The 10,040-nt window shown below is 33.2% G+C and overlaps 1 protein-coding gene and 1 pseudogene across 1 annotated transcript in view; one reads left to right on the top strand and one right to left on the bottom strand.

Annotated features, from left to right (window-relative positions):
* CSMD1 (CUB and Sushi multiple domains 1) overlaps window positions 1–10,040 on the bottom strand; it is a 2,120,031-nt gene that overhangs the window by 2,000,623 nt on the left and 109,368 nt on the right. The gene's annotated exons all lie outside the window — the stretch shown is intronic.
* On the top strand, window positions 9,148–9,550 carry LOC123237011 (annotated as a pseudogene).

The following is a 10,040-nucleotide window of genomic DNA, read 5'->3' as shown; positions in this document are numbered from 1 at the left end:
ATAAATACATACATACATACATATATATATATATATATATATATATATATATATATATATATGAAGAAAGAAATGAAAAAGATAAATTGCCATTAATTTATCATTTCTAGATATCTATGTCTATCTTTATCTATATGTCTATATCTACATGTCTGTTTATCTATTTTTCTTTATGTACCAGTCTGAAATTGAATTTATTTCATGATAGTACTAAAAGAGAAAGACAACCATGGCAGATTGGTACTCCAAAAGAATACATTTCTTATCCATATAAATATGCTAGTTCCATTTTTTAAACAATCACAAAAAATAGAAATATCAAGTCACATATCCTAGTATGTCATGCCCTTCTCCCCCAACACCAGGTGCCCCCTGCCCCTCCCCTTACTCCACACAATGGAGGAAGGAAGTGTAGAGAGGGGGATGGGTCTGGCCCAAGCACTCTGCTCCCCTACAGCTCTGCCACTTTCAACCTCCCACCTTACCTCCTGTGTGCTCTCATTGAACTGCTGAGCAGAGGGGTGGGAGATGTGAAAAAATGTTGTCAGGCATGATGGAGAGGGGGAGGGGAGCATCTCTGCCCAAGTCCCTCTACCTTTATAGTAATGAACTATGGTGGGAGGAGAGAGTTGTGTGGGGTGGGGGTCTGTGTTTCCACAGAGAGAGCTCTGCGTGCCATCTTTGTCCTAGTGTCTAAACCATGTATCAGTACTTTTACTTAACTTCCTATTTGGTGCTTTAACATTTATGTTAATTTTATTTTTAAAAAATGACAATTACTAGAGGCTATACATAGAATCATTAATATTTTGAAACAAATTGAAAATAAGTAAGATTTTAAGATGTCAGTTAAATAAGTGATATTCTTATTTTGAAGTATCACTTTTGTCTTATTTCTCCTCTGTTCTAACTCTAGGAGTGTTTGTGACAGGAAACGAACCACTAAACAATCCAAATTTCCCACCATCTCTGTCCATTCCTATGTCAATGGAATACTTTTTTTTTTTAATAGCCAAGTTTTGGCCTCCCTAAAAGTGTCTATTTTTGTCTTCTACACAGTGAAGTCCACACATATTTGAAAACTGCATTTCAGAAAATTTAGAAGGTATGATGCTTAGGGAAGGTGACATAACATTTCTTTACAGATAGCATTATGTGGTGGTATCCAACTTGTCCTCAAATTTTTTATATAAAATGAAATAAAAATATCATGACAAGTATATGGTCCAATAAATTGATAATGAGATCTGACATTACAAAGGCCTGAGTCTAAACCCATTCTCTCTCACTTAGTAGTTATGTCACTCTTTGTCATTGTCTTTCTGTGCCTCAGTTGTCTCATTTGTAAAATGGACATAATAATATTAATTTCACTTGGTTATTAAGAGGATAAAATTAATGATTTGATTCTACATAATGTAAGATTAAAAATCAATGTCCAAATATTCCAAGTATTATATTTAACAAGATTTTTTAATATTAACTTGAAGTAAAAGGAATAAAAGAAAAAAGTAAAAGCCTGAGTAAAAGCCAGCTTTCCCAGCTGCCCATGTGGAAAAAGAAAGGAAGAGGTGGACTTACAGCAAACTTATAAACATTATTTAAGGATGCAAATGTGGGGGAAGGGAAAAGGATTCTGGGTAATGTAGTTCAGGGATTCAAGATTTTCTAATTACACAATAATGTTTTATATAAATGTTGATATCGTTATATAAAAGCTAGCTTACAATCATGTTATCATATTTACTTATAGCAAATATAACAATGTTCTAATGAATAATCTTTTTGTTAAATTAGAAGATGGGAATAAACAATGAGATTAAATAATTTAGTCCATTCATTTTATAGATAGGAAAATGGAGACTCAAGAGAAGGAAAGGAACCTAGTCAAGAAAGCAAGTGGTAGAGCTGGAATTCACTCTCAGCATTAGATTCCAAATGCAGAACTCTTGTTAAAATACACATTGGCCTCTCAAATACTTTTTCCTAGAGAAAGCTGCTTAAAGAGTCTAATCAACAGGAATTACAACACTTGGAGCATAATTTTCTTGAGTGATTTTGTAAGTTAATTTCACTAAATATTTTCATCATATATAGTTTTATTTATATATCACTTTCCAACTGCACTCCTCCAAAAAATCTTGGCCAATCTTATTCCTTAACTGCCATTATATAAAATGGTTATAATAAGATGAAGGATTTTGAATTTAAATCTGTCTTTATGATAATCTATTCTAAAATGCTCAATGTAAAAATATGAATTCATGAGATAATATTCCCTAAAGTTATACAACTAGTAAATAACTAATAAAAAAAACAAAATTATATTAGATTAAATCTTACCACTCCTTATACTCAATGATTCTGCTTTTCTAAAATTCAATGACTTTCTCACAATATATTGGAAAAATCATATAAAAAAGGCTGATCTTTAGAGTTATTAACATTATCTCAATATTCATCTTTCTGTGCTCATTGGGGATAGCAAAAAATGATTGATAATGAATTTTTGAACTATCACAGAAAAATTCATGGTCTACTTGGTGCTCTACAATTCTTGGGTCAAATAAGTAGGTCAAAATGTTATAGAAGCCCACCTGAACAAGTAGAAAACACTTCAAAGAATAAATTTAAATAATTTCAATACTGGATTTTACTGAATATCCTTGATTTTGATTTTTGTTTAGATGGGATATGAGAAACATTTTAATTTTTTAAAATATTTATGGTATTATGCTTTTTTATGTTCAAAGATATTTTGTTTTTCCCAATTAGATGTAATAATTTTTCACTTATATTTTCCAAAATTATAAGATCTATACTGTCTCTCTACTTTTTCTTCCCCACTCTTAGAAATGGTAAATAACTTGATCTGTATTATACATGTATCACCCTGAAAACATACTTCCATACTGGGTATTGCTATAAGAGAAGACTCCTTTGAAATAAACCCCAAAATAAAATGGTAGATAAACTAATGTGGAAAACAGTACTCTTTGAACTGAATCTGACTCAAACAATTCTTTCTCTGTAGGTAGGCCACATTCTTTGTAATAAGTACTATGGGATTATCCAAGATCGCAGCTTGTTAAACCATTCCCCAATTGATGGACATCCCCTCAATGTTCAATTCTTCAACAGTACAAAAAGATGCTATAACTAATTTTATATAAGTAGGTTCTTTCCCCCTTTTTTATGATCTATTTGGTATACAGACCCAGTAATGGTATTATAGAATCAAAGGGTATGGACAGTTTTATAGCCCTTTGGGTATAATTCCAATTTGCTTTCAAGAGCAGTTTACCAATAATACATTAGGGTCCCAATTTTGCCACATTTCCTCCAACTTATAGGTATGAGTTGGTACCATAAGTTGTTTTAATTTGTTTTTCTCTAATCAAGAGTGATTTTGAGCATTTTTTATGATTATTGACAAGTTTGAATTCATCACTTGAAAATTGATTGTTTATATTCTTTTTCAATGGAGGAATGGTTTGTATTCTTATAAATTTGAATTAGTTCTCAATAGTTTTAAGAAACTAAGACCTTTATCAGAGAAATTTGTTATAAAAATTCCCCCACTTTGTTGTTTCTCTTATGATTTTGGTTACATTGGTTTTATTTCTTTTAATTTAATATAATTTTTTATTCATTCATTCATTCATTCATTCATTCATTCGTTTGTTTGTTTGTTTTAAAGCCCTTACCTTCCATCTTTGAGTCAATACTGTGTGTTGGCTCCAAGGCAGAAGAGGGGTAAGGGCTTGGCAATGGGGATTAAGTGACTTGCCCAGGGTCACACAGCTGGGAAGTGTCTGAGGTCATATTTGAACCTAGGACCTCCTGTCTCTAGGCCTGGCTCTCAATCCACTGAGCAACCGAGCTGCCCTGCCCCCTTAATATAATTTTTTAAAAAGCATCTTATAGTTTTTTCTCTCTGTTGGTCATAAATTCTTCCCTTTTCCATAGATCTGCTATGTAAAGCTATTCTATTTCCCCTTAATTTACTTATGGTATTACTCTTCATATATAAATCACATACCCATTTTGACTATATCTTGGTATATAAGGTATGAGCTATTTATTGGTCTATGCCTTGTTTCTGCCATACCATTTTTCAGTTCTCCCAGCTGCTTTTGTTAAATAGTGAGTTCTTATCCCAAAATCTGGAGTATTTGGGTTTATCAAATACTTGGTTGTTAAGGTTATTTATCCTTGTATATCATGTATCTAATCTAGTCCACTGATCCACCATTCTATTTCTTAGCCAGTACTATACTCTTTTGATGATTACTGCTTTATAGTACAATTTGAGATCTTGTACTGCTAAGCCAAGTTATTTGATTATTTAGAATCTTAAGTATAACAACATACATTCCTTTTTATGTAGATAGTAAAAGGAATATCCTTTTTATTTTTCATATAAAGAAAATAAATCAGAGAGATTAAATTAATTGCTTATATATAATTTTTAACCATCATTTCTAGGATGAAAACCTTTGAAAAGAAAGCCTCTTTTCTTTCCATTATACTATTCCAACTGCTTCTCAGATTTAGTACTTTTTATTGAATTTATTACTAGAGGAAATGATAATTTAATAGAGACTTGAGCCATAGATCATGAAATCATAGACTTAGAGGCACCCAGACTTATTCTTCAAAAAGTAGCATACTTCCACCCTTCATACTGCAGCCTTCTCAGTGAGAGTTAACCTTCAGCTGCTGAAGTATAAATACCAATCCCCATTGATGCCCCAATTCCAACTATCTTGCTCCTTTCCCTTTTAAAGCTATCTTTCAAATTTATCTGACCATAGCCACCTGCCCTTTCAATGTGATCCCAGGAATATGTGCTTCCCAGTTAATAAAATCTTCCTTCTTCTTAAGCCCCATTCATTCCCATTACCTCCATCTCCCAACTATCATTGAGTCTTGATTCCTGTCTGATGACACAGCATCGCTGGCTGGGCTTTCTCGTGCCACTTGCACTGTCACTCAAAAATCATGACTCATTAGTGGTCTTGTAGTAAAATATTCCTTAATTCCCATTTCTGCTTCTTGACACCTACAAAATTATTTGGTTACTTCTCATTTGAGGTATATTCAATCCAAATGCATCACTCAGGCAAGATTCTAGCCACTCCATCAATCCACTGATCATTAGTTATTGTGTTCAGTGGCCTACTTTCCTCAGCAACTTCTGAAATCAAACTAGAGGATTTGCTACTCACATATACACCTAAAAGAGCCTGCTCAGTTCCTCAGTCTATTGTGTGAATTAAATATCTTGGGCAACTGCAAACCAGTCCAATCCCAGAAGACTCACCAAAGTGAGTATCTTTATAGCCATTTCTGGCAAGTGGTTGCATGGAGGTGACTGCACTGAACTCAAATCTGGGACCTGATCTTATTAGTTACAAAAGTTGGAAACTTTATTTCCCTTTTTCTCTTTATATATTTAGTATAAAATTTCCAAGATTAATTTTTAATCATAACACTAGTCAATTTTGATAATCTATTTCTTCTTTCCTCCTCTGCCATTCATAGAACTGATCTTGCCTTCACCCAGAGGGATAATATTTCCACAATCAGAAACTCTGAAATTCCTCTAACTATTCACAATATTTTATCATTTTATCATTCCATTTCCATTCTGACTTATAACCTTAAACCTTTTTTTGTACTCCTCATGACATCCAATAACAACTTATGAGTCTGTTTTTTTCATGAACATCTCCGCAAATAGCTATACTCTTCTCTCTTTTCTACAATGATCATTTGGTAAACCAATTCCCAACTCTACAATGTGTTTTTTTTCTTTTGAGTCCTTTTCCCCATTATTCTGTCATTGATCTTCACCAGCTCAGATTTAGTTTTGGATATTCTTACCATCCATTGCCTTAGCTCTTGCTCTCTTTTTACTGAAGGAAGCAAGAAAAAACAAAACAAAACTGTGCTGAATGGATAGATATTACAGAATCCCAACTGATCCCTCATTGTGGAAGGGCAATTCTTTTATACCTCTATAATAAATGCACTATTCTGTTCAGCACTATAGCTTTTCCTGATCTTTTTATTTCTCCTTGAACCATGTATAGCTCCCCTTACTCTCACTCACTTAACTGAGAACCTTGACATATTTGACAAAAATATGAAATAATTTACTGAGTTCACTCTTCTAAGTATCTTATCTTACACTTCACTCTAATTCCTTTTCTTAGTTTCTCTTAGTTTCTCCTTTCTTAGTTTCTTTTACCACCATATCCTCACCATGACAAACCCTTCTACCTGCAGAAATGATACCATTCCATTCCATCTTCTCTAGCAGATTCTTAGAGATCACCTTGTCCAAATTCTTGAATTTTGTGGATGGCCATTACCAGTGATACTTGGTCTTGGTCAGATACGTAGAAAGTATCACTAGTCTCTAAATTTATAGATGCTGTATGTACCAAGCTTTAAAACATATATTTGCCCTCAGAATGTCATTTATTAAAACTTAAAATATTAAATCTATGCCCACCACCTTATGCCCAAAACAATATTCTTATTACCCCCAAGTGAAAGATACCATTTATTTATTCTAGATATATAAATTATTTTGTTTCTGTGAAAGGAATTTGAGATTTTAATTTTCATATCAAAACTTGTTCAAAATTCAGCTATAAAACATATTAATGCAAATGACTAAAGTTTATAATATAAATCTCTAGGCATGACCTTAGTTATAAGATATTTTTAACTTAGAAGAGACTAGCAATCAATAAGAATAAGTTTCCTATGATGGAAAATCTGATGTTCACTGAGCTTTTCTAATAGTTTGGAAATTATTGTTGGTAAAAAGAAAACAAAACACCTCATTCTCCTCAAAATTTCTTTTTTTTTCTGATGAGGATGCTAGTATGTTCTCAGTCTCCTAGGGATACAAAATGGGAATCCTTTTTACCATTCATTTAAACCCACAGACAACAGGCTTTAATCAAACTTTAACTTAGTTTATATTATTCATTACCTCAGAAAGAATGGCTTTTTTTCCTCCCCACCAGAAAAAAAATATTATAGTCGGAATTATACTTAGAGAGTTATCAACTGGAATTCATCTTCATTTTTTAATAAATAAATAATTATGTGTAGCAATAATTACAGGGGATAAAATTCACAACTATCACTCTGAAGGATTAAACAGATTCTGACAAAAGGATTTTTAATAGCTCTCAACTTATATAATGTATAATTCTGGTGACATCAGCTTGTTTATAAAATACATGTATAATGAATTTAAATATTAATAGTTGAAATTATCTTCCTTCAAATGGGTTTCATTTTGCATATTTCTGCAAATCTCATAACTCACTTATAATGTAGCATTTCATTCAGGAGATTAACATGATGAATTAGTATTTAGATTTATGCAAGCAAAAGTCCCCAAAGCTGTATAGGAAGTTTTCTAATTCACTGAATGTTCAGTGTACCTGTTACCATAGTAACAGAATAGGGAATAGGAAGAGAAATTTTATTTCTTTAATTTTCCTGTGCTGATGTTAGGAGCCTGTATCTAGAGATTTGGGAGATTTGTATACAAAAACCCACATAGCTCTAATATATCCAAATATTTTTCAACATCTTCCCATTTCTGTATTTTTCCATGTCTTATTTTTTTACTCCTAAATAGCTTTAATATTTAATAACATAATTTAAAAATATAGTTACTGGTGCATTCTCAATTAAATTTCACTACAAACCTGCCTCTCTAAAAGAAAAAAATGGAATAAAACAAAAATACCATAAGTGGGTAAAATAGGGATGATCTGCCCCCTTTTGATAGTAAAACATTCTACTATGAAGAAGCAGATGTGTCATACTATCATAACCATTGCTAATTTTCGGAAAGAGAAAGTTCACTTTGTACTTTTCTCTTAGTGATAAAACTCATCTACTTTTATTGTCTTAAAAAAATAATACAGGGTATTACTAAAGTCTTAGTGAGAGCTGAAACTGTAATGAAGCTTTCTCTAAATCACCCCCTTCCAGTTATGGATGCAATTTCCACTTTTATAAGTATTAGTTGTATAACCATGGGTAAATCACAATCGATCAGAGTTTCAATGTCCTTTTCTATAGAAATGGAGGCCATCTAAGATGTTCCAGTTGATCCAGGTATGATCTTACCTTAACTCTCCCAATATTCCCCTCTAAACAATTTTAAAATAACACCTCAAATCAAACTCTGGAGCAGCAGAGGCAACAAAAGGTAGGGGTGAAACAATTTTCTAGTCCAATATAATTTAGGAAGATGACAAGAAATATCCGTAACAATAGGGTAATGGTTGGGCCTGGTGTACAAGGCAGGCTGCCACAGCAATGCCAATAACAGGTTTTGGACGAAGCTACAAAAATGGCAGCAGCAACTTCAGGTACTCTCACCCCACAGATGGTAATGGATTTGGACAACTGGTCAGGAAGAAATTACAAAGCACTCTTTACTGGCACTGGGTTCACAACCCTTTTGCATTGCCTATGTGAAGTTCCAAGTCACAGCTCCCATGTAAAGAGAACACTAGAACTTGTGACTATAGAAAAGAACGGGGACTGTAGTCACAATTCCAGTGCCAAAAGAAGAGATAAAACTTGTGGGCAAGAGGGAGCAAGGGCTATGGTACAGCTTCAAAGTGAAGCTCCCCTACAAGGGATTAAGGACTCTGATTTCAGTAACAAGACAGAAAGAAGCAGCTCTTTGGACTCTAAGAGAGCAGGTGACTTAGTGACAGCTTCATGGCCAAAAGGAGCCTTGGCACTTGTGGCTTGCAGGGGAACAATATCTTTTTCTAGGTAAAGACCAGAATAGTTTGTGAAAAGCAAAAACAGAAAAAGAAAACCATACTCCTAATTTCCCTAATGAATATTTATGAAAAAAGTTAAATAAAACACTAGCCAGGATATTACAGCACTGTATCACAAAGGTGATCAGATAGGATTTAGACCAAGAATGCAGGGCTCATTCAATATTAGGAAAATTATCAGCATAATTTACAACATCCATAACAAAATCAACAAAAATATTTTGACTAGTCAACAGCAGCACCAGACTCAAGATGTTGACCAGAAGGAGGCTGATGCAAGGAACTGTATGAAAACCACTAGTGTGAGATGAAATATTTCCCAAACCTTTATGTTTATGAAGCTAATTTATTGACTTGAGAGGGCTCATCATTCTTGAAAATGCTCCATATGATAAGGGAGCCTTCAGAATCAAACTCATCTTCCCAGCACAGTATCCATTCAATCCTAAAATCACAGTTAAAACTGTTTTATCATCCTAACATCAATGAAAAAGGGCAGGTCTGTCAGCCAGTAAAATGCTGAAAACTGGAAATCGGCAATCAAAACTGACAGTCATCCAGTCCCTCATAGCACTGTTCAGTGACCTCCAGCCTGAGTATCCCTTTGGGGTTGACCTAGCTGAAGAATAATCTAAGGATTGTAAAAAATTCTGGAAGAACATTGAAGAGCTTACAATGAAAAATATGGGTAAAAGTGACCTGTGAACTAAATTTTCCATGATTCTCTCTAGCCATAGTCACTTGAGACCTGGAGCTGTGCATTTCCAACACCCAGGAACCAAGACTCAATGGGAAATTGACAGGTGCCACCTTCTGTAGTTACTACCTTTTTACAGTTTTCTTAATCAAACGTGGTCCATGTAAATCTATCAATAAAGGATTAAAATTTTAAGATGTTTTAGTTATGTTTTCTTTGTTTTAAAAATCACTGCTTCAAACTATCTTAAAACAATGGGCTTTTCTAGTCCAAATCTATTCCAAATTTTCAGTTTTATTCAGGTTTAAAACAGAAAATTAGTGAGTGGTACAGACAGAAAACTCCTCCAAAAATTATGACAATCTCAATAAATGCAGAAAAAGCTTCTGACAAAATACAACATCTGTTAAAACATGAGAAATTGAAGTAATAAATGAAGGTTTCCTTAAAATGATTTATTATATATATACACACACACACACACACATAGTTTTATATATATA

The sequence above is a fragment of the Gracilinanus agilis genome, chromosome 2 (assembly GCF_016433145.1).
Source record: "Gracilinanus agilis isolate LMUSP501 chromosome 2, AgileGrace, whole genome shotgun sequence".
NCBI classification, from domain to species: Eukaryota; Metazoa; Chordata; class Mammalia; order Didelphimorphia; family Didelphidae; genus Gracilinanus; species Gracilinanus agilis.
This window is presented reverse-complemented; position numbering and strand designations above follow the sequence as displayed.